The following is a 25,593-nucleotide window of genomic DNA, read 5'->3' as shown; positions in this document are numbered from 1 at the left end:
GACTGATATGACGATCCAGTACTGCTTCAATTGTTGGAGGTTAAACAAACAGCGGTGTTTCTGTGATGGCTGTGTTGCCTGTAATCTACGACCTGTGGCCAAATCTCGCATGGAGAGGTAGAATGAAAGGCGTACGCCGACAGATTGCTTCAGGCGCCAAGCAGAAACCACCTCTACTGATGAGACAAAAGGCCTGCGGGTCTCCCGCAAACCCACAAGAGCTCCCCGACGCCGCACAAACAAAGCCTGAAATTAAGAAGAGCCAGAGGCAGGCCCATTTCTACAGCAGAGCTAAAATGTTCCTTTTTCATGGCCTCTGTGGATTTCCAGTATGGCATTGTAATAGGGCAGAGAAACGAAACGATGCTTTGGAATTTTCAGTCACAGATTTTGAGAAAGCAGGTTTCTCATCTTTTTTTTTCCTTTTCTCTTTCCCTGCTCTTTCAAAATTCACACCTCCCACTACCCTTTCTGAGCTAATTTTAAATGTACTAAAACCTCCTCTTGTAGCCTTTAGAGGGTGTCAGATGATGTTTAATTCATATTTTGTTTTGCATTTTAACCTTGCATATCTGTAGGATCAAACGCATCCATCTTTGCTTTTTGGCTGCAAAGCCAGAGCACAGAGGATGACTGCAAGCCCTTGTTTGAGTTTGAGAGGTCATGAGATGAAGAGACTTTATTCCATATTCACAAACACCCCCTAGCAATTATTCCCGCTATCTTTAATGTTTCTATGAATCTATTAGGGTTGAAGCCCCCCACCCACTTCTCTAACTCTACCCGCATGAGTACCTTTTCCGAAACCTGTACAAAAAAGTTATACTAAGTAGGTCATGTTCTGCCACTCGTCTTCTAATCACTCAACGAAAAGAACACGATTTCCCTCCATCGGAGCCCCTGAGAACTTGCTCCTGGGATTTCAGTGAGCAACACACACTCATTTGATTTTCTGGCATATGTTTTCTCCTTTTCCTTTCTCTCTCTACACCCCTCTTTTCACTTTCCTTACCTTGTTTCTGACAGTACACAAGCAGCACCTACCCTGCCTCCAACTTCACCACACACACATATGCACCACAACCCCTCCTCCTCCCCCCATGTCTCTCTCTCTCTCTCTCTCGCTGTCTCTCTGTCTCTCTCAGTGGAGAAGGTGTCTGACAGTAACAGCAGGTAAGGTATAAGATTACAGGAGAAGCAGGGGCAATTATACCTCCAGCTGATGCTAGTGTGTTTATGAGGAGAGTAACTGTTAATGACAGTGTTGTGGTTTCTCCAGAGGCCGGAGAACAGCTTTGGGAAACCTGCTGTTTTTGTCAGCCTAGCTTCCTGCTTTGAGTCTTTTCTGTCCGCCTATCTGATTTTTGTTCTTTCTCTTTCTCTCCCACACCTCGCCATCACTGAGAGCCTTCACTTTGAGCTGAGCTGCTGTGCTGTGGTTTTGTCTTTTGGGCAAACTGAGGCACCAAGCAGGTAGAGGTTTCCCGTAATGTGCTCAACTAGCATGTGCTGACTAGATTGCAAGTAAAAATGGCATCTTAATGTCATATATACTTACACACACACACACACACAGGCATGCATACATAGCCCTGTGTTTGCAACTGCGGGTCTCTCACCAGGGCTTTTAGCTGCCTTACCACTTCCCCCCTACGTGCTTTCACACACGGCAGGCAGATCGCAGCGATTGGAGAGGAGTTTGTGTTTAGATAAAGGAGCTTAATCATAATTGCATGGGGTTTCCAGTGTCTAGCAGTGGCACTCTCCCAGTTGCTTTTCCCCTTGCCAGATCCTGGTTTGCAGTGAGAGGTTTTAGCAGTCCTGGGAGATACAGTGGAAATAGACCACAATTTTATTTTACTGCAAAGTGAAAGTAAAACTGAAATAAAGAAATGAGTTTGTATATCAAGCACATGTAAGTAGAAAATACACCTCTAAGTCACAGTGAGTGTTTTTGCAATTGTATGTTAGAACATAAAGATACACATCTTTGTGTTAATCCAGTATACCTTTAAATGTGTTGTGCAGCCCTACCTCACAGTTGTTATTTGACCATATGTAAATCCTTATGCACTTCTGTCTGTGCCAGATGGTGCTAAGACACTATTTGTCTTTTGTTTCCTCTGAGGCTGCACCTGTTGGGGTTGAATATACCTGTTTGTCTGTTTGCATCCTCTGACATCCTGTGTTTGACCAGGTTGGGTCTGTACCCTGTTTGTGAGGATGTCATTTCCACTCTCTTTGCCACTGCAGAAATCCTACAGAAGCTGTGGATCAAAGTGTTAATTAGAAATACATAAATTCAGTATTTTCAGTGTCACATCTACATCCAGGCCTTTCGTGTGATTTATATCGGTTTACAATACAAAACATCCCTAGAACCCACTGCAAGCCCATTTGGAGTTGTGCTGTAGAAGTGTTGGCTCTGCTGTGACCCTCTCACTGACTGATGGATGTTTATGTTTTTGGCGGTCTTCAACATGAATGCGATTTTACTGTTTCACTCATTGAAAGTCACTTTGGATAGAAGAGTTAGCTAAATGCCAGGAAATGTAAATGAATGCCAGACTCACCCTCCAGTCTTCTGCCCACAACCATCCACACTCCAGACCCCATCCACTGTGCCCTCAGCGTGTGGTTGGCCTTGGCCCCGATCACATCAGGGCACATGGGAGATTAACTGGGCTGGCTTACTCACTCAGCAGGTTCCTCGACTCCCCTCCACTCATCCTGGCCCAATCTGCCAGCTAGCCTCCTGCTCTGCCGAGCCATGGCAGCAGGGCACCGCAAGCCCGGCCCGCCTTCATTACGCCTGCCAGATGGGCTGAGAATTAGATTCGAACTCCCACCATGGAGGGAGGGAGTGGAGAGATATTGAGGAGAGAGGAAGGGAGAGAGGTGGTAGAGGAAAAGGGAGGAGGGAAGAAAGTTGTGGGGGGAAGAAAGTAATGGTTTTTGTTTTCATTTATGTTGCAAGTTATTACATTTTAATGTAACACCCCTGGGACCTGGCAGCATTAAATGCCTGTTCTTGAATAATCGACACTAACTGCAAGCAAATGCTAGGGAGAAATGAAATTAGCGAGCGCAGCAATTTGGCACAGTGATTATCGGCTCCTTGGAGGCACTTCCTGATGATTTAAGAATGCTAACATTTAAGCAAGTCAGATCTCATTACTCTTCAAGGTTAAATCGAGCTGTGTCGGAGGGGAGGCAGATGCTTGATTGGAAATAGTGCTTCCTTGTCTCTCCTCATCTCTCTTTGTTCATGCCGATGTTTCTCACTTTTGCAGCAGCTCACTGCAGGCAGAAAAGACTCAGGGCTGAAATCTGTCAGACCCTGGTGACTCCTTTTGCCAGCTCTTAATTAGATCAGCAATACTTGGTTTCCAAGGTATAATTTGTCCTTTGCCAAGGATCATCACTCGTGCTATGAGCACTGCCATGTTAATTGCCTCAGCCTCGTTCTGAATCTCAGTGTACCACACATTCCCTTCCACACAGATGTATGGCTGGGCCCATGGACGAACAAAAGAAAATAGGGACCTTTTTGAATCTACACCAAAGGGAAAGTGTTTATTACTTTTCAGACTGCACCACAAATGTTCTTTTATACTGTATTTTTCTCTGCTATTCTCACTCGTTCTGCAGAGGCAGAAACGATTTTCAAAGTAATTTCAGCCCTGGCATCTTCTGGTCCACTGTTTACCTCAGGCAGCCATACACATCTGTTCTCCACTCAAACTTGATCCAATTAGGTGACACCAGACAATGGCTTACTCCTCCATAAGCCCAGCACGGCACCAGGGGTCCTGAACAATACGGAAGTGTTTTTTCTTCCATTACGGGGCGTCAGATCCTTTTAAAGGTGTTTATCCGCCGTCGATGTGTCAGCCTCTGTTTCCAAAAGGGGGCTCAGCTGGGGAAGTGATAGGCGATGAGGATAATGATGCGAGTGGGAGCAGTGTGGCGGATGCAGATGCACTTTACCGTGCTGCGTGTGATAAATCCTTCCCTCCACTGCACTGCACCCCGCAAAGTTGAGGGACAGATGGGTTGGACTTTTATCTCCGCTTTCTAAATGCGGGAGAAATCAAAACATTTTTCACTGCAGTGATGAGATTTATTTAAAGCAAGGCAGGAGCAACAAAGCTACTTTGGGGAATATGTCTATTAGTTTTTCCAAGCTGTTGTTTTCTCATGCAGAGGGGGAAAATCATTGCAAGTCAAATGTAATCATCCCGCCGTTGGGTTATGCTCCGTCTCGAATGATAATAATATTAGGTTGGTCCCTGGCATTGCCTACATCAGGCTTGTAATTTGAATTTCTGAGACACAAGTAAGAAGGCTGATGTTAATCACAACCAATCACTGATGTTATCGTTGTTGGGTTGTTGTTTTTTTCCTTGTTTGTAACAGCTTTATCTTTTGGCACATTTTGAAATTTGGCAGCCTGAATTCATTATCTGCAGTGTTTCATGTAGTCAACAAACATGGTGTCTGTAATGTGGGGTTCTTCCTCCTCCTACTTACATGCTCTGCGCACCGTACCACATCTGATGTCTCTACATCACATTTTGTCTTTGTTGTGGCCAAAAGGATTTCTGGATTGAAGCAGGGTTACCCCAGGAATGAGGAAAAAGCCTCTAAATTGTAACCAGGCATTTCCACATGAAACATTCATGCTTAAGTATGATTAGCAGAGATTAAGGTGGGTTTGTTTTGCCTCTTAGAAGGCCCCGTGACACTTTAGAAATGGATTGAGAGCAGCTTTTGCAGGCACAGCATCCTTAATCCCATGCCAAGAGTTCTCACCCACCTTTGCTGAATTATTTACATTAAAGTTCTCACGTCAGCTTTGGAGCCAAGGGCCTAGAAGTAGTACTATGTGTTAAACTGCCTAAACCTCAAAGCATTGAAAGCATGGAAAATATTATGTTAAGTATTACCAAGACATTTAATGGAACATGTTTTGCAAAGAGAGAGGTTCGTCCGTGATACTTGAGGAACAATTCTGTCAATATTAGCAGACCAAAATATAATTAAATAAATAATGTCTTGCATTTAGTTCAGAGAGAGTGCATACTGTAATGGAGGCAGTAGCTTGTACATTTTCTATTTCCAAGACTGAAGGAATAGACAGAGATCAAATAGTGGTCCATTTTCCCAGCCAGTGATGTGAATCCATCTCCCCATCCAAGCCTTTCTACTATCATGTATCCCATTTCAATACCGTCTCACTATCATGTATATGAGATGGAGCCCTCCCATGTGCTGGATGATGCGATCCCCAGATAGATTCATTCATACATAATGATAAAAGATGGGTTTGGACAGGACTACTTATTTGACAATCATTGAAGTGCCACTGTGATGGATGGCGAGGAAGACCTCCACCCCTCTCCCCTCCCACCCCATAACCACGGCTCCCTCTTCTGATCCCACCTTATTTATTTTCCCCAGCCCAGCTCAAGGTCTCGACTCACTTTAAAAGAGAAATATCAAATTGAATTAAAATTGCCCACTCACCCAAAACAGAGACCCGTGCGCCTTAAAAATCACACATCTGTTCCCACAATTCATTGTTGCAAAGTCAAACTCTCTCTCTCTCTCTTTCTCTCTCTCTCTCTCTCTCTCTCACTCTCTCTCTCCCTCTCTCTCTCTCTCTCTCTCTCCCTCTCTCTCTCTCTCTGTGCGTGGTAATGTGAATTATTCATGCCAGCGGGGCCGCGGCGTGCTTCATCATGTTAAAGTGCCCATGACATTACTGATGGAGCCACCGACGGCCCCGCACTGCTAGCTATGCTAATGCATTTGGAAGGAGGAAAGAAAGGAGATGGCAGCACCTCTAGGGATCAGGAGGACAAGAACAGATCACCTATTAGAAATTAGTACTTGAAGGTCTAAGTCCTGGTCCAATTGCAAATTTCCTTCCTTACCTCTAAAAAAATCCTGTGAATGAGGAACCCAAACATTGTTACTGTTCCAGGGCTTGGAATCGGTCAGACAGCCTTCACAATTAAAGTTGTCAGGATATGTGCCACCTCTATGGTTTAGCTGTTAGGACACCGGCCATGAACTGCAGTGCTCCTTGTTGGAGTCTGGCTGGGGTCCTTTGTTGTATCTCTTTCTCTCCCTTGTTCCCAGTCATCTCTCTGCAGCCCCTGTCAAGTAAAGGCATAAAATACCCAACAGATTATTCAGTTCATGAACAATTTTTACAATATATACCTTTTACACATTAAAACGTCTAAAAACGACTATGACATTTTTTTCTGTTTGTTTCACTGTTTGTTTTTTGAGTTGTTTACTTACATTATCCCAATATTTTCCAGCAATTTCTAACCCAGAGAAATCTATCATTTTCATCAGTCTGTTTAACAGTCCGTTCCATTTGGTCGCCTGTCATTGGCGTTGTGGTTGTCTGCCAAAAGCCAGTTTTAAGCCACTATATACAATACACTTCTTGGTTGTTTTACCTATATATTTTAACCGGACGTATGACTTCAAAGTTACCAGAGAAAAAAGCTGAGCAAATGTTGTAGCAGCTCGGCTAGCAGTCCCTCGACATGCCTTGTGTCTGCCGAACAGAGTTGGAGAAACACTGATTTTTAACATGAAATTGCTTTGTTCAGTGTTTTTACCGGATTTAATCACGGGGTCCGTTAGTTTGGAGAGGAGGAGAGATCAGTGGATAATTCCAGTAGCGCCAAAACCTCTTGAATGATTGACATTGAAGGAATCCTAACAATGTGGTGGTGGAGACAACAATTCCCATGAACCCACGCTACTTCACGATGTCACCAAACTGCGTCTTTTTTTTATTGTTTTCAGAGACCTCTAGTGGCAGCATTTCATACTGTGTATCCAAAGACTTTACAAAATAATCTAATTCAACTTCAATCTGATGACAAAAAGGCAATTCAGGTTTTTGGTTTGCTCCTCTACATGATTCATTTGGCTGCTAAGAATATTTTCCAACTGCTCAGGACAATATTTTTAAAAATGTTTTACACTTTTACAAAAAAAACTAAGAGCAGTTGAACAAGTTGATAAGTTTCACTCATTCCTTTCACCACCCACATTTTACCAGCTCATGCTGAGATCTAGAGTTTTTGATCACAACCCCACTTCTCAGTTGGATTACCTTTCTGCTCACTGAGAGAGTGCGTCTCAGTAGCACCCAGGGGATTACTTTGTGTTGCTGTACATCCATGCTGGGAGCTCTAATGACGTGCTGTATTTATCAAAAATTCAATAAGCCAGCTCAATTGTAAGTGCAAAGAATTAACTCTGATCGTGATTTTGAATGTAGAGCATCAGTTTAGCTTGTGAAAGAATATACTTGCACTGAATGGTGCCGTAGTGCACATAATGTCGGCCCACAGGGAGAGGCCATCATTCAGCTCCATTTTTTTGTTCAGGTGTTTGTATTCATGTGTAAGAATGGTCTGATTGATAAGGATTTCTAACACAGCAGACTATAGCGTCTGGCATCTACGTCTAGATTCATGTAAATGGAGGCCTCTCCTCAAATGTTATTTCTTGATGTCGTAAATTGATCTTACAATGAGCCAGTACAGTCTGGCAAGGCTGGTACACAAAGAAAACAAGCACAGGGAAGGGAGGAAACAGAGAGAAGAGGTTGAACAGGGTATGAAAGTATTTCCACTGTCGGTTTGTGTTAAACCGGCCTCCGATATGCTCTTTGTGAAGCTTTTCTCGCCTTTTCAGAAACCGCCCGCGTGTCTGTAAAGGTGCTGGGCGAGATGAGCACAACTGATACTGTGGTTCCCACACGCTTTGCCTTCTGAAATTTCACAACCGATAGCGGTTACTGACAGAGGGGGCCTGATAAAATCTCACCTGATTAGAAAAAAGAGAGTGAGAGAGGCGGTGTGAAAGAGTTGAGGCAAGGCGAGTAAAAACGAGAAGAGATAGTGGGCCTCATCGGGTCTCTGAGGTTGTGTCTAGGTTTCAGTTGACACATCTCTGGCTGGCCCTGAGTGCACCACGCTCTCCACAAATGAGTGGGTTGAGTCAACACTGACGGATTACAAACCACACTGGCACTGCTTTATCATCTGATTGCAAATTTGAGACGGAGATTCTTCAAGTATGATAACAACTTTTTCCCTTTCAGATTCGTTTAGAGCACACAAGGTCAACACTTTTTAGATCGTATCTGATCATAACCCTTTAAGCCATTTTGAGACACACACACACACAAACATGTATTTTTTGTTCTTCCACGGTTAATAATTGAAACCATCACATATTCCACCTTGACAGTTGTCTCATCCAATTTGACTGCATGGTGGTGGATCATTGGCACCCAGCCCCACTAAGGTCAGTAATGCAGGACTTTGGAGAGTAGGGGATACTCCAGGGGCCAAAAGATGAGTCCAATCCCACGTAGGCATGCGATCTGGCCCCAAAATAGCCAAGTTGCCCGGCTCCTGGGAGCTGCTATGCTGAAACTCTGAGATGCTATCGCAGTCACCCAGCCGCTCTTGTTGTTGAGAGGAGGAAGAAGGAAGGAAGGAAGGCGGTAGATGGCATCATCCTGTTTGTTCTTTTTCTGACTTAGTCTGCCGCGATTATGCTCTTTTTCTCTGATCATCTCCGATTTATGTGTGTTCCATTTCGTCGCTGTCATTCAAGCTGAGGTGATATGATATCTGCGATGTCGGAGATATTAACTAACAAACACAGTGATTTGACTCGCTCAACGACATATGTGAGATGTGAACAAGTGGCAACCCAGATGCTTTGAGTGAAAACTGTTCCCAGAGACAGCACTCAATTTGGAGACTTATTTGCTTTTCACAATCGCTATAATTGGAAGATTTTTTTTTTAGTTTAAACCTTTCAAATTTCAGTAAATTGACACATGTCACAAAGGGTCCGCCCAACTCCCCCTTCCTCCTCCTCCTATTAGAGATGCTTGTTAGGAGAGCTGCCATAGGCCCTCATCGCTGTGACGGCTCAGTCACAATTTATTACACTGACTGGGAGCCTGTGCATCTCATAACTGGCACCAAATATTGGTTTTGCTGATAAACTCGGAAAAAAAAAGCGCCACATTAATGATGAGAAAAATAAATAAGAGGCTTGTCGACAGGATGTGGGTGGCTGTCCCATGGGAGAGGAATCTCAGGGATATAGAAATAGTTACCACATCACCCAACAGGGGTTCCACCACCTCCCCCTCACAATCTTTCCTAAACTCCCAGTGCCTCGAAGCTATCGAGGCACTTGTGTGGCTGTAGTAAGACGGCAAAGTTTTCATTTACTATCTACACAGCTCCCTCTCCGAAAGCAAGCCTTCAGGGTAATGTTAGGTCTTTTCATAAGTTACAAAGATGTAATTAGACAAATTAGCTCAGCAGACACTCAGGGTTGCGTTTTTAATGGCTGCGTGTTGCCTAGGTTGGTAATTAGCAGGCAGCCGCTGCTCCAAAATCACACATTGCACCCGAGGCCTTGCATCCGTAACCTGACAACCAGTAGCAGCACAGTAATGAAGGCTTATGTATCCCACAGGCTTGGTTTGTCTCACTTGCCAGCCAGGTTTGATGTTGGGACTCACGCTGAGCCACTGTGCAAATCTCTTGTTTATGCCCATGTATCATTTTCTTCCAGGTTGAGCATGCCGTCCTTTCAGCACAGTGATGTATTCAAATCAAACGGATGTGTTTTTGCCTCAGAGGCGCAGACTTTCATTTGAGCCAATCACCTTTATGGTTCAATTCATCAGGGCCTTGGACTACGTGTCCAGGTCTCTTGTTGTGAGTAGCACCCGGGGAGCCGATGAGCCATTTCCACACACCCAGCTCCTCTCCCACTTTTAATGACTTGCCGATGGTGATTTTCACCAAGCGGCTGTTTTTTATTGGCTCGGAATAAATTCCCCTTCTCTCTGACACTAGACGTTCTCTTTAAATTGGATTGAGAGGGCTGAATGCCAAATCGGAAATGACCTAGCAAAATGCAGATTAACTTGTGAGAGAATATATTTGTCTATTTACTGTATGGGTCCATATTACATTTGTGACACTGTGTTTATCATAAATATGACTTAGCTGCAAGCTTTTTCCTGTTACAATGAGTCACATACAGCAAAAAATGTATTTTCTCCATTTTCCATTTATTTTTATACAACCTCAAGCACTAAGGCATGTCTTTGCACTTGTGTGTTTCCGTCATTATCTGAAAAGACATCACATTCAGCTGCAATCATTAGGTGCATCATCATAGTTTACTTTGTTCAACAGAATTCCCCATGTTTAGTCTGTGGTTCTACGTAAAAAGGTGCTTAAAATATGGACACATTATAGCTTGTATTTCATAATTATAATCAGTTTATATTCAACATCTCAAACAGATGAACTGGACTTTTTGAGGCTAAGTCAAATAAAAATAACACCATTAGCTGCTGCATGTAGAGAACTGCCATTTGCCCTAACCTCTCACAGCCTTAGCAGCTTTGTACCACATACTGTCTTTCTGTCCTAACTGTGGGGGCAAGTTGGCACAATGTTCTGCCTTCACCAATGTGGGAAGGAGATGATTGGGAACAACGTGCTGCGAGTGGATAGCAGCACACATCCACAGGAGCTTTGTGGACCAGTGAGATAAGGCTGGAGCCCACAGCATGACAGGGAGAGTGGGACTGGGGAATGGAGGACAAGACACTGCAGCCTTAAGGCCAAAAGACTCAGCAGAGAGTAATGAGGGCCAGCTCTCACCGAGGATACTGCCAAAACTGCGAGAGAGCAGGGAAAGGAGAGGACAAGAGGTGGAATAACAACCTTGGAGGGCAAATTAGCTGCCTCGCCATAGGAGCTGACATGGTAGAATGGGGAAACAAAAGGCACAAATGATAAGGAACAAATCTGAAGGTGGCTTTGACTCTGGTGGCAGGAATCAGCTGGGACAGGCTAGGGCTGGGCGATACGGCTAAAAAGTTCAATCTCGTTTCATTTCTGTCGTGAGGACGTTTCTCGATTTTTAATTGATTTTTTCCATCTACATGAACTCAAAACAAAACATGGTGCGGCGTGTGACTAGTGTGCATGCAGTTTAGAGGGAGACAGTGTAACCAATGTTATTTTCTGAAGCTACAATTTACAGATGACGAAATGCCTGACAATGCAGGCTATCGGTAGACGCTGTCCAGGCTACTGCACACAGAGAAACCTCTCTTATCCCCACTCAGTTAATGCACACAACTCAGACAGGTGTGTGGCCAAAAATTAATTTGTGTAAAAAGAGTGAAATAAGATTCTAATGATTTACCTAAGCTGAAACTGAATGATTTTGCCTACATGGGTGGGTTGGGTCGCCTAAGTACAGCCACCTACCATCATCAGGTCAAAGTGTTTGTACAATTCTTTTTATAGCCAAATACCAGCAAAACTAATGGTACTCCCATCAGCCTACTCTGTGTATAGTGATTTTAGTGTTTAATTAGATTGTTAGCATACTGACACACTAAACTAAGATGGTGCTAAACATTATACCTGCTAAGCATCAGCATGTTAGCATGCTAACATTAGCATTTAGCAGAAAGCACTGCTGCATCTATGTATGATCTCACAGAGCTGTAGAATAGCTGCAGACTGTTATTGTAGTATCGTCTTTCATCATGACTATTTTTCAAATTGAAACCATACTGTTATACTTCTTTACTTTAGTAGATCTTTGTGATGTCAAGTGTTATATTTTATGTGAAGAGACATTACAGTAGAATGTCTTAAAGGAGCTATTTGTAAGTTTTGCTTTTACTACATAGCCAACGTTAGCATTAACTGCAGGTTACCTACCAGTTTAGAAAAAACGCTGCAAGTTCAGCATCAAACTTCATTCCTTTACTTACCAAGAGCTGTCTCCAGTGGTGGAAAGCAACGCAAATATTAACTGTTGTTATGCTTCCTTTTCTTCACTTCTTTTCTTCTGCTGAAGTTAGCATGCTAACCAGCTAGCCCCATTCGGCCTGTTTCGTCACTTTATAACCTCTTGTCTTGTAAATGCAGCTGCAGCTCTTGACAACACTGAGTAAGTAAACAGCTGTTTGTCAATAGCAAAACTCACAAATAACTCCTTTAAAAATGAATTTTGGATATAATATATTGTGCACTGTCTTACTTACCCATAAGTATACCTTTAGAGAATGAGTATGTACCACAATACACAATACAAGTGCTATTCAATCATAGGGTCAGTTAGAATTAATCAGCCGCCGTTTTAAAAGGAAAAGTCTGACATCTCACAGGGGCCATATGAAGATCCTCTGAGGGCACAATCTGAGTTGAAAAATACTTTTAATTTTGAGCATCACAGTTTCTCAGGCGTGGATCGTTGCCCATCCATTCTGCTTGATGCCTTTAGATTCCACTAATGGAATTTTGCAGTTCTTCTCTCCTTGCTTTCCCTTTCTCCCCCCTTTGTATCTCTCTCTCTCTCTCTCTCTCTCTCTCTGTCTCATGTCACACACACACTGAGCTTTTCTGTGTTGGACCTGCCTGTGGCACAAGACATGTTGGATCATTTGATTCCAGCTAATAACCGGAGTTAGCCCAGAGAAAGGCATAAATGAGTTGTGGCCTCCCTGGGCTCCTCCTGTTGCCTGTCTGAAGTGTGAGACGACTGGAGGCTCTCAGCCAGTCAGCTGTGTGGATGGAGGCTGATTGTGTCATAAGGGCACAGAGATGTATGTTCTCCCAGAGAATGATGCTGCACCAGAAAAGCTTATATAGTTCAACGGCAAAAAATATCTATCTCTCCAAGTATTTGCCACAGTGTTACTGTAAGTCTTATCTTGTTTTCCTTAAAGATCAAGTTTTTTTTTTCAGTTTTTAATTTTTTATCCAGTTAACTAGTCTGCTCTAAAGCAATTTGCTTGACAGGCTAATTTTCAATTGGTTGTTTAAGTGCCACTCAGTCATGTATAAATATATGTATGTATTTAAATATGTATAAATATATACTGCAGCTAGTATAACACACACCATACACTGCTGCACACGTGCAGGCAAACACAGACACAAACTCCTAACCGCATACTGTCGACACCCTCTCACACAGTTACACACGTACGTATACTAATATAACATGGCCAAACCCACGCCTTCCTACACACACACACACACACACACACACACACACACACACAAACCTACTCACATCTATACTGCATATTCTCAGTAAAAATGAACACACTTCCTTGTTGACACGTTGTAGTGCTTTGCGTTTTGATTAGCAAGAGAAGGGAAGTGGTAATGAACTGTGAACGCTCTGCTTCCTTCCATTTGGAGACCAGGCATTAGCTCATTCCTCCGCTCTCCCCGTCAAATGCTGTATTACTATTCTGTCCATACACCACTCCCAATTAACTCTGGTATCTCTCTCATCCCCCTTTGTTGATATTTAATGTCAGAATAACTATTTGCACCGTTTTCTCAGCACATCAGTGATGATGATATACCTGGTTATGGATGAGCTGTGACATTATGATGCCCGCTGCTGTTATTCCCAGTGTATAGCTAATTTTGTTGTTGTTTGCCAATAAAGCTTTTTGTAGCTAGTAATTGTAGATCATTAAGAGTTAGATAGAGAGATAGATAGATAGATAGATAGATAGATAGATAGATAGATAGATAGATAGATAGATAGATAGATAGATAGATAGATAGATAGTACATTATGGTAGGTGGTTAGGCTGACTATTTTTTCACATTATCTCCTCAAAATTACATCTTTTTTTCTGTCTCACAGCATTGTTTGCACCCAAATATCTCGCACCCAAAACTTTTCTTTTGTTTTACACAACATCTCATTGTTTCAACTCTGAAAAACAAAAAGTGTGAAATCACATTTCCCTTCCATCTCTGCTGTAGAATCTGCAATAACAGCCCCACCCTCGCCTGCCTTCATGGACGCTAGGAGATGTGGTGTGCTGTGTTTGTGTGTGTACGTGTGTGAAAGAGAGTGTGTATCAATCTTTTGTCATCTTTAATACTGCAGTCTTATCAGGAGAAATGACAAGCTCAAATGAGCCGGCGCAGCAATTACTGCAGTGTGAATAAATGTGGGTGTGTGAGCGTGCATGTGTGTGGGTGTGTTGGTTGGGTGGGGGTCGGGTTGTTAATGGTGGGACCATTTACAGCTTGCTGATGAGAAACCCTGCTGTTGAACTCATCACCCCTTCTTCCTCGTCTGTTTCCTTCAACACACCCCAAACACACACTGACACACACACAATTCTCATTTACACACACGCCCCAAGACACCTGTAATTAGGCAGTTAAGTGTCACACAAATATTCATTTAATGGTAACTCCAATGTCCAGATATCTCCAGCAGTTATAGAAGCACCAAACCACAAGCAACAAATGTAAGTGGTAAAGTGTTATATTATTATTCATAACAGCCAAACTTCTTTGCTATAAATAGTTCATTAATAAACTAGCTGAATTGCAAAGTGCACACATTTTTATATACACACAGCTTTATCATCCTTTTCTTGAACCAACACACATACACACACTCATATGGATCCATCGTCCTCTAAAAGGGGCAAGGGACACATCAACACAGCGAGAAAAGCCTGCAGAGGCCACAACATGCAGAGGGATGTGGAGGTGTCAAACATGGAAGTGTCAAACAGTGCGCACTCACCACCCCAAACCACTCCTCAGTATATATATTTGTGTGTGTGTGTGTGTGTGTGTGTGTGTGTGTGTGTGTGTGTGTGTGTGTGTGTGTGTGTGTGTGTGGACCAGAGCTGTGGAGTGTGTACAGTGTCCGTGGGCGGCTGTCACCTCTAAACAGCAAAGTTTCCAAATGACAGGGCCAGGCGATGACAGTTCAGCTACTGCCACCGGGCAGGTTAGAGATGGGAGCCTCCCTCCATCTAGCAACCCCCACCTCCCCCCATCCTCCTCTCTCTCCTTCTCCATCTCTTTCTCTCTCTCTTTCTCTCTCTCTCTCCCTCCCACTCAGCTCCGTGTTGTGACTGCTTGTGACAGGACTCGCAGGTTTCCCGCTGTTTATTCCATGTGGTTTTCTTGCTACAACATGTGTGCATTTTCTCCCAGCATGTTCATAAGTTTGAAGTGTGTGCATGCATGTGTGTGTCTATGTGTTTGTTTGTATAAGAAGAGGTATGATTTTATATCTATTAATATATGTTACTGCGAGAGAATTAGTTAATTCAGCTTGTGGTGTAATGTCCTGAACTGCTTTAATTTTAGAATTAGATACATGGTAACCGAAACATACCCACTTAAGATATCAACAAACAAAGGTATTTCCCTTCTTAGTGGAAAACCAAGTCAATAGACTGCACCTCACACTAATGTAGTTAGTGTAAATGTGAATCTTGACCTTGACCTTTGACCTTTCATTTCACCGTGATACTGATTGAAAAATTGTGTATGTGTAAGTTTTTTTGATTTCTAAATCAAACTTGTAATTTTTATATTCGCCATGATTGCCGTCCAGACTATTTAAACATAGACATCTTCAACTCACATTGAGGGTGAACAGAGAAACTTCCCCCTTTCAACAGATGAATGTGAAAACAATATGTGTCACACTTTGCTCATATCTTGTGGAGACCTGATAGGCGATTGGTTAAGGCACATACCTCATGGGTGTAAAAGCCCTGAGCAGCAAATCACCAGCTTGACTCCAGGCCGGCCAGACCACTTACCACATGTCACTCTCCTACTTTCGGCCTCCCGTCATTTCCTGTCCCCCTTCACTTCTTCACTGCGTCAAATAAAAGCAGAAACTCTTCACATACATCATTCTGCACAGAGCAAGTCAGACATCCAAGTGAAGTAACAATAAGCAAAACACATTTTGAGTGCAGTAGCACTTTAATAATCTACTATCTGAATAAACTGCCAATATTATTTTATCAAAAACATGTCATCTACCTGTCATCGATCTTACACCTTTTCCATGTTAGGCTTTTTGACCTCTTGAATGTGATATCTCAACAGGGAATTTCTTGGTACAAACATTAACTGGGACTCAAAGATGAACTGAATAGAATTTGATGGTCAAAGGTCGTGGTCACTGGTTTTGGTCGTGACTCACAAATTCATATGCTAATTATGACACAATTTAACACAAATGTCTAATAGGATAAAATGATAAAGTGATGACAATTTATATCCAAAAGGTCAAAGGTCAACTTCACTATGACATCATAATGTTCTACAAAAACACTTCTGGCCATTATTCAGTGCTGTAACTCAGGAAGGAGAGATTGTGACAATATTGTTTGGTTGGTGGAAGCACACAACCGTGAGGCTGCAATTCTAGTTTTTATCATGTTGATATATTTTTCCCCACTTATGTAATCCCTGTTGTTTTCATTAATTCAGGTGCGGTGTTTACAGCCACAGAATTTCCTACAATGGGAAACTCAATATAAAATCAATATAGTACAACTAACAGCTCTGTTATCACAATATAAACTCTGCGTATTACTCCAACATATTATTAATTCCCAGCCTTGAACTTTCACATACAAGTTTGAGATTGTGTTTTGAAATTGTGCCTTTTGGTGGTTTAATTCAAAGATGTGACTTATTGAACTAGTCCTGGGAGGTGTCATTTCATGTTGGAGGAGCAATCCCTCTCCTGTGGATGGGGTTTAGTTTAATTTAACAGCCTGCAACAGCTCATCGATAGTTTATCCCACAGCACAAAGAGATGAAATTGGCAATGACAGCATATACAAGTTATTGTAGGTTATATCTTTATAAACACACCCCACGCAAAAAAGTAATGAAAATGGATTTCAACTGGAACACACTCTAGAGAAATGCATTTGTGTTGTGTTCAGGCAGCACATTGAGTGAATTTCAAAGTGCCTGATGACCTCTAAGTTAATCCTTACCAAGGGTGTCCTGGTAACTCAGGGGAGTAAAGGACACAGTGAGGATCTGTGACTCAACATCACATATGTGAATCCACTTCCTAACCTTTGTCATGTGCCGCTGCTTCTCTTCTGCCGATCTTCCTTGTGTATGTGTCTCTCTTATGTATCTGTCTAATAAAGCAGAAGCACATTATGAGGCAGTCTGTTTCTGGCCTCTTAGCCTTATACATATTGATTGCAGAATGTATGCTTGCACATGGATTCATCTCTTTATCTTATGATCAAACAACAGCGATATTATTACCCATCACAGGCGTGTATGGTGGGCCACGAATAGCCATATTACCATACATTTACATTTCTGTGTCCAACATATGGCTTTCATTGCTTGTCAAACATAATGTAATTACCGCCTTTCTTTTGACTATTTGTGTATCTTGAGAGAATTCCCCCGAGAGCTCTGCAGACAGAGCCATCACTGGGCTTTGTGCCGCCAATGACACCACTGTAATTGTACAGCTTGATGAAAGTAGAGCTCACAAATCATCATTGATGTAAGTTACTGGATTTAGTCACAGAGTTTAGAGGTAATGTAAATGCATTGGATCTACTGTGGCCAAATGTGACCATGACAGAAGATTTATCTGTAATTAATCTTAATTTTAGTGTCTTTGAGAGAAATGAACAGTGTCATGATCTTATTTTCAGAGGGACATTGATGCATTTTATCATCAGTTTATCAAAAGTTACAGTTAAGTGACAGTTTATCAAAAGGACGGATTGATTTTATTGTGTCAAGGGCCATCACACTTAGCATCAGTCAAGTCAGTCATCAGTTTAATTAAAAGTGAAAATCATCAAACCACTGAAGTTGCAGTTAAGAGACTATAGCAGCTACTTCGGCAGCAGTATAGGAAACATCTTTGGAGAATATCCTAAAAGCCCATCTTAGTCCCTGGTGTTTTTCCAATTGGCTCCATGTTGTGTCTGTTTCAGGCCAGTTCACAGAGTTACAGGTCACACTGCCCTCCCCCATCTTCATATTCACACACCACCAGACACACATATGCACACAGGCATACATACTCAGTCAAACTTAGCAGAATCACTTTACAGCGCCCAGACAGATGGAAAGCATTATTTGATTCTTAACTCGAAAGGAAATCATTTCATATCACAAAAAGCAAATTACCAGTCGTCCAAATATTTAAGGAACCTCCTCTTCCACATTGGCTTCCTGCACGGAAACTCTAATTTTGGATTTAAACAAAGCTGGAAAAGGAAAATAAATGTGTGGCAGTGGGAAGACAGCCCTGTTGTTGACCTCGGTGACACGACAGGCAGGACAGAAGGGGCGATTATGGATGTGTGTTCTTTGATTTCAAAGTACGGCTCGCTCTCTGCACACGATGCCATGTGTCAAACAAGGACCTGGGGCCTCAAAGAGGAGGAAGTGTCTCCTTTATGGCATTTTGTAGTGTAACTGCCAAGGCAGCATTTGCCAGATGGCCTGTGATGGATAGGGAAGCAATCCAACACACGTCATTTCTTGTTCCTCATGTGTTCTGAGTCAGAGCTGGACAGTCCATCTTATTTACTTTCTGTAGTATCTGTGTTGCAAAGTTTATAATATGGACATGAGTTAAATGTCAATAATACATTGGGTGAATTAATCAAATAGGGAGGGGTACTCCAACAAGAAACCAGTGTGTAGTCAGCTTTTCTTTGGCTGAAAAATGGATTGAAGATATGTCTGAAAATCTCACTTGTGCTCTAAATTCTCAAAGACTGGATAACTGTTAACTTAAAGCCTTTGCCTCAAGTAGTACGTGTAGAGACATAGCTGTGGGACTAGTTATTTCCCTCTTTCTACCTTTGCAACAGAGGAACATTTATTTTGTACCTAGTTCCTGTTCCTCCCTGCCTCCCTCTCATCCATCTCCCACCTTTTGACCTATCCCATCTTTGATTATCCCCGAGAAAAATGGCTTCTTTGACTCCCAGAGAGTGTAAGAACAAAAAATGTCCTTGAGCTATTTGTCTTGCTGCTTTTGTATCGCAACGCATCTGCACCGAGCACTGTCAGCCAAAGCTTTCATTCCATTCCTCCCTGCTTCCCTTTCTGCCATATTTCCTCCCACTGCAATGCATCAAAACAGCTGGGTGTCTGTTTGTGGTCCATTCATAATTGTGCGAGGGTAATTAAGAGCTTTCTGTAAAATGATAGCTTTGTCAGGCTTCTCAGATGTTACCTAACAAGGCAGCCTACAAAGGTGTTAGTGTAGCACATTCATCATTGTCATCTGGGGCTAATTACCAGCCTATAAATCACTAATCCAACCTGGACCAGCCACAGCTGAAGGGAACTAGGCTTTGTTAAGGTGGATCAGAACCTCTGTCCTTCCTGGCTCTTTTCTCTTGTTTATTTTAAGATATTACTATTATTAATATAATAAACATTTGCTGTGTTACTATCAATTGTTATGATCAATTTCATTATTTCGTTAAATGATTAGCAATGAACTACTAATCTAATTTACTGTATGCACTGTGTGAGCTTTACTTTTTCCATTTTACCGCAAAGTCATTTAAAACTAAAAGAGGCTGAATGAGATAACATTCTCTGCAGCAGACAGGGCTTAAAGTGTCCTCGCCATGACTTTTACAATGATAGGAAGGTTAAGTTAGCACTGTGTTAGATTTATGCCACCTTTCAAGCATCCTTCATTTCCACTTACTTACCAGATCAAGCAATCCCCGGCTAGTCTATAAAATCCCACAGCTTACTTTTCTTTAATTAAATGCCACTCGTAATGCTCCTGGTGCCACCCGTATATCTGCAGCCATAGCTGATGCTTTAAAAAGCAAAGAGCCACCTTTTATGTGGTGCGCCGTCTACAGCTCAGCTACACCAAGGGGACAGAGCAACAAGGCATCCATCTTAACAAGGTCACACCGTTTGATTTTTAATATAACGGTCAGTGCTCAGGCCCTGCGTCCTCCTTTGAAATATTAGCACTCATTAATGATGTGGAAGCTGCCCCGCCCCTCCCTCCCTCGCAAAAACCCATCAGCAATCATTCCGTACATGAGGGTGTGCAGAGTCAGATCTGTGCTTAGACCTGCTCCCACTCACTGCCAGAGGCTGGCCAAAAGCCTGCTTTATAGGGCAGCTTTATGGCATTCATTATGCACACTTAACAGCCACTGTAATTCTCTCAGATGGGTTGGGGAAGTGAGGCAATTAGCTGTTGGGTCTAAACGTGGGTTGCCTGAGACTTTGACCTTTTGTTTTGGACATGAAAGATGATGTCTCTGCCTCACGCAGAGAGATTTCCTATCTACTGTCTGGTCTCTACTTAATTATGTTTGTCTCCTTCACTTTTACATGTTTGTTTTAAAAATGATGTCTAACATGATGTTATGATTTGCATCGAGCTCGAGGAGCTTGCTGTACTTGTGCATTCATATTTTTTAACTCCAGCCATTTTCTTAAAGGCTTGTAAAAGTGTTATTGCATTCTTCTTTCTGTTAAGAATCTTTTCCATGGGGCATCCAGCACAAAAGCTGACTTAAAGTGGCTGGAAGTTGTATTCACTTCCAATTGCTGCTTCTCAGAGATGTAGAAATGAGGCATAGAGGGTCAGGGTTGGAAACATCTCACACTCCTACGCAAACAGCTTATTAGAGGCAAGCTTTTGTAAAGGGGTTTGACTTTTCTCTGCTTCTTGTGTTTTGCTTCCCACTCATTTAATGTTGTTGAGCAAGAAAATGGGACAAACATTAACAGCAGTGCTCTAGAATAATCTACTACAGATTGCCTTTGTTGTCCAGCTTCAAATCATGTCTTCAGAGGAAGCACTGAATCATGACCAACAACACTGATCAGTCTGCTGGATGTTGTGTTTTTCTCTCTCGATCTCTGCTGGTTTACAGCCCAAATGCTGGGCTGAATCTTCTATGTGGAGCTCAGCTTATGCAAGCAGTACACCCATAACAAATTACACCAGCACCTCCTCTCAACATGACTTATCATCCTGTGTAGATGGAGATGCGAGACATTCCATAAGTTATTGTACTGGGTGCCCTTGGAGCTGACGGTGTGTTTACACAACCCATATTCTCCTCTTCCTCCTCCTTGGCTTTATTCCCTGAGAGAGATTTCCAACCAAACCAAAATAACACATTTCTCTGAGCCTCCCTGTTCGGATGCACAAAGTAACGGCCGCTTTCATGGGAAATTTAGGTTGTAAATCTGCGGACAGTGACCTCATAAAGTGTGCTTGACCTCTAGGATGAGGAGGCTGAATGGGCCACGCACCATTAAGTTCACACACGGCACCCAGATTAGATTTCAATGCTCAAACTGTATGTCGTCAGAAGCAGTGGCACTGCCACACCAAAGCAATGACCTGCACCACCGACTAAAGAGATGTGGATTTAATAGTTGAGTATAGTTTTTATTGATGTAGTTTTAGACTCCTGCAAAAAGAACTCACAGCCGAGATATACAGAACAAGTGAGAACGAAAAGTGGGGGTGTCAAACAGATGTAAATAACTGGTAAACAATTTGTTTACATTTCCTCAGTAGTAGCAACAGAGACACTCATCACACTGTTGATCTTATGTGAAGATTGACTATCCACTTTGTGACCAGATGGAGTACAGTAAATGCAGAAACACACACAGCTGCGTGTGGAAATTTACATTTTTGCTAAAGCAGCAAATAAGAAAATACGTTTGTTTCTTTAAGGCCTTCATTTCTTTGACATGCATTTTGTGTGAACACAACCATAGAAACATTCAAAGTTTCGTTGTTTCTCTGAAGTTGCGGTGGTTCGACATGGAGAGTTTAAGCAGGCCTGAGTCTTCCCTGGCATTTCTTTTTAAGACCCCCACTTAAGTTCTCTTTTGTGGCTCCAGATGTTTTGTGTAGCAATTTATTTAGCTTGTAAACAGGCCGACAAAAAGCAGCAGGCGTAATGATGGAGAGGCAGAACCACAGTGACATTGTTGGAGGGCCTCACAAAAGATAGCTGTATGCTTAATGTGATTTAGAGCTGGGGTTGGGGCGGGGGGACTTTATCGCCTTCGAGAGGGAGGTTACCAAATTGAAATGCAAATCTTACCATTTTGGAATTCATTAGGGTTGACACGGCCCTTTGGAACAACAACAACAAAAAAAATGAACATGCATTGTGGAAGGCTGTTGGAGGAGTTCTCATCTCTTGCAAATTCTTTTCCTGAAAGGCGAACGAAAAGAAATGAGTCCGACCTTCTGACTTTGTTCATTTTATTGCAGTGTCGTCTTCCTCTAATTTTTCTTGTGAATGTTGATGTGGAAACAGCTATCATCAACAGGCTTGCTAACTGCGAAGTTCCCATATGGAGCAGGTGGATTGTGACCAGCTGCACTAATGCTGCACCATATGAGCACATCTGCCAAGTAGCCAACATGCTAACCCCTCTAGATATGAGAAACGTTGGAATTATTATGGCAGTATGATGTGTCATAATATCTAATATGAATATTGTCTGCAGCAAACTTTGCCGCTGTGTTTGACTCCTTAGTCCAACTCCAAGTTGCAGTAGCTTTTGGGTAATTAAAAAGTTAAGCAGTTTTGTGGGGAATCCGATTTCTTTTGAGATGAATACTGTTATGGAAAGCTTTTATGCTTTCTCATTCTTTGACAGTTTCTATCACTCACTTATTCTGACATTCTCACAAACAAGTCTGTGCACAAGCGTCCAACACACATAAACACAGACACACGCGCTGACGTATGGCAAGTCCTGATCTGTATCTCCCACACACACTTCCCCAGAGAATTGATTAAAATCAGAGAGAGACAGGCCTTGAACATAGCTGCTTTTGTCTGAACAAACAAAGGCTGCCAGTAATTGGATTCACATTGAAAAAGGTATTTAAAACAGTCTGATAACTACCACAAGCTTTGGCATGGCATTTTGTGACCCAGTCACCATTATTGGTCTGGCCCTGCTCCAGCAGAGCACAGTTATGTCAAGCAGCTCCCTTTTAACCTCAGGGAACATTATTACGAGAAATCTGTCAGTCAGAATGGGTTCAGAGGTCTTTCACCTCCTTTTCCGCTACGGGTTCCTCCTTTCAGGGCACTTAAATGCACCATTAACTCACTCCAATTTCACAGCTACAAGTAGTGGATCTGAAGTACACTTTGGATAAAAATTCACTTTCTATGTTTGATGTTTGGTTAAATGTAACCTAAAGATAAAGAGGCCCTGCAGGATTCTGACATGACCTATGGGAGTGTAATCCAAGTAGGCCAAATACCACAAGTTACAGATAATTAAACCGGTGAAGGGCTGACTAGAGGCAGCGAGACAAGAAATCAAAGAAACATGGCCAGACAAAGTGTGTCTGATTGTTTACATACCTGGGGCTGGGAGGGAAAGAGGGAGAGAGAGGGAGAGAGAGAAATGACTGCCATTTTATGTGTGGGTTTGAGGTGAACAAGACAGAGATCAACTCCAGATGGCTGCAGTCAGAGGGCTTGGGGCTCAGGGGACACTACTGCCTCACAATCCATCGCTCACCCAGACATAGACTCTCCATTACGCTGGCTCTGAACCTGGATTAAACCCCATCTCAACCCTGATTGTCTTTCCACCTCTTCTCCGTCCTGTTGACATTGGCCTCCCCGGGCAGAGGAGGCAGCTCTACCTGGTGGCTCGTGCTGAGTCACAGCCCAGCCTGCTGGGTCCTGGAGGATTAGCCCGAGTGAGCCAAAAGTGAGCTAAGGGGTGGATGATTGCACTAAACCCTGAGAGATCTCTGGGAGCTTTAAGTGTATTTGCACAGTTGTCCCAGCATAGCGATAAAAATTGTGAATGTTCATAATCAGCCCAGGGATATTGAGTAATGTTTTGCTTATATGAGTGTCTTATCTGGTTTTGGCTACACATTATACCCTCATGTGTTTACATTTTCATGTTGAAGTGTGTGTTCTAGCAATATTTACCCTTTGTGTTGGTTGTTCAAGGGCAAAGAGAGTTCACTCTTGTCTCATTTGTACCTTGTACTTTTCCCTGCTGGTATCTGTTTCACTTGAGCGATGGCCAACGGCCAAGCTGTATATAGAAGTGTGCCAAGTTGATAACCAGCATCTACAACTCCTAAGTGAAATAATGTTTTTGATTGCAGAATGACAACAATGCAACCTAATTATTCTTGCACATACTGTATGTTTGGTCTGTGTAGCACAGGGGCAGGATGTTCTGTTCCATTAGAACCACTTCTTAGATGAACCCTCTCTTGTTTGTGGAAGAACTGTCTCAGTGAGGTCACAGCTACATCAGGAAACATCACATTTGTTTTTGCTGAAGACTTTAACACACTAAAAGACTTCAAAAGAAAGATATTCACCATTTGTAAGAACAATGGTCATCTCACATTAACCAGCTTGTCATCATTGACTAGCGCAATCCAAGAGTGGCTATCTGATTCATAAAAGTTGTTACAGGAATAACTGGTAAAAGTAACTAGCCCTAACCCAGATGAAAGGTGACCTCAGTAACTTATGATGTAGATGGATTAAAATCATTATCTGCTTAGCAGATTTGTGCTCAGTGCTGCCACTGGTGGACAAAGGCTATATACACAACACTAACCCTAGTCAGTAGTAGTGCTGCAACATAGCCTCTCTCACTTATTTAGATTTTCAATAATCTGTTGACACAGCAGGATCATGTTTGGATTTGAATTCCAATAGTGCAGTTCAACATGTTTTTATACTGTGATCATAACCACACACACAAGGTAACATGTGCCAAATGTCCATACAGACCAAATAGACTCTCCACAGTTTTGACCATCAGCCTCCATGGCCAAAGGCAAGTTTGTATTCAGACTTTAGATTATGTAATGTCTGTCATTTATTTTATCTTGAAGCACATCAAAGGGCTAAAAAATGTCAAACCAACTTGTGTCTTATTTGCTAACCAAGACATTTTTTCTTGTAGTCTCAAAGTATTACTTTCTATAGATTTACTGCTCTTATGTAAATTCCAGAATTTATTTTGGGCAAATGGCAAATAAGACTCAACTGTAGCTTCACTTCAAGATCACTACTAGTTTAAGTGCATGGTACATTTGAAGTGAGATCGAATTGTCACAAAATATTCAAAAGAATCCCTAGTAAATGCAAATGTGTGTGTGTTTTGGATATATTACATGAATTATACTATAATGATAGCAAGCATACAATCTAGCTCTTGTACACTGCACAGTCAATAGGTTTGTCTGCACTCACCACACCCTATACTAGCCAGAAATTCAACATGATAAATATTTATGCTTCTAATTATCCTATGTGCATTATTAATTGCACAAAAATATCCCTCCAAGAGGATCTCATTAGGGTAGGAAATTAGTCAAAGCTAATAACACTCAGTTGAAAAAGCATTTTCAAACATCATCTACGTTTCCTCGCTCATTTTGCCAGTGCTGAAGTTCATAAACTGCACCGTGAGTGCGTTCATTAGAATTAGTATTTCCTCAAACTGAGTTGACTGGAGAAATTGTATGTGATTAAATATTAGCTTGAATATAATTAGCATTTATTAGCAAACTCTGCTATGGCAGATAATGAAAAATCTTAATGAAATGCTTTGTTGAATTTTGTCGGGGGGTTTGATTTTTTTTTTTTTTTTT

The 25,593-nt window shown here is 42.1% G+C and overlaps 1 protein-coding gene across 1 annotated transcript in view; it reads left to right on the top strand.

Moving 5' to 3' along the window:
• fbrsl1 (fibrosin-like 1) overlaps nt 1-25,593 on the top strand; it is a 153,724-nt gene that overhangs the window by 11,081 nt on the left and 117,050 nt on the right. The gene's annotated exons all lie outside the window — the stretch shown is intronic.

This window comes from Seriola lalandi, unplaced genomic scaffold, assembly GCF_002814215.2.
Source record: "Seriola lalandi dorsalis isolate HSWRI2012SDOR001 ecotype SW California unplaced genomic scaffold, Sedor1 jcf7180002054883, whole genome shotgun sequence".
In the NCBI taxonomy this organism is placed as follows: domain Eukaryota; kingdom Metazoa; phylum Chordata; class Actinopteri; order Carangiformes; family Carangidae; genus Seriola; species Seriola lalandi.
This window is presented reverse-complemented; position numbering and strand designations above follow the sequence as displayed.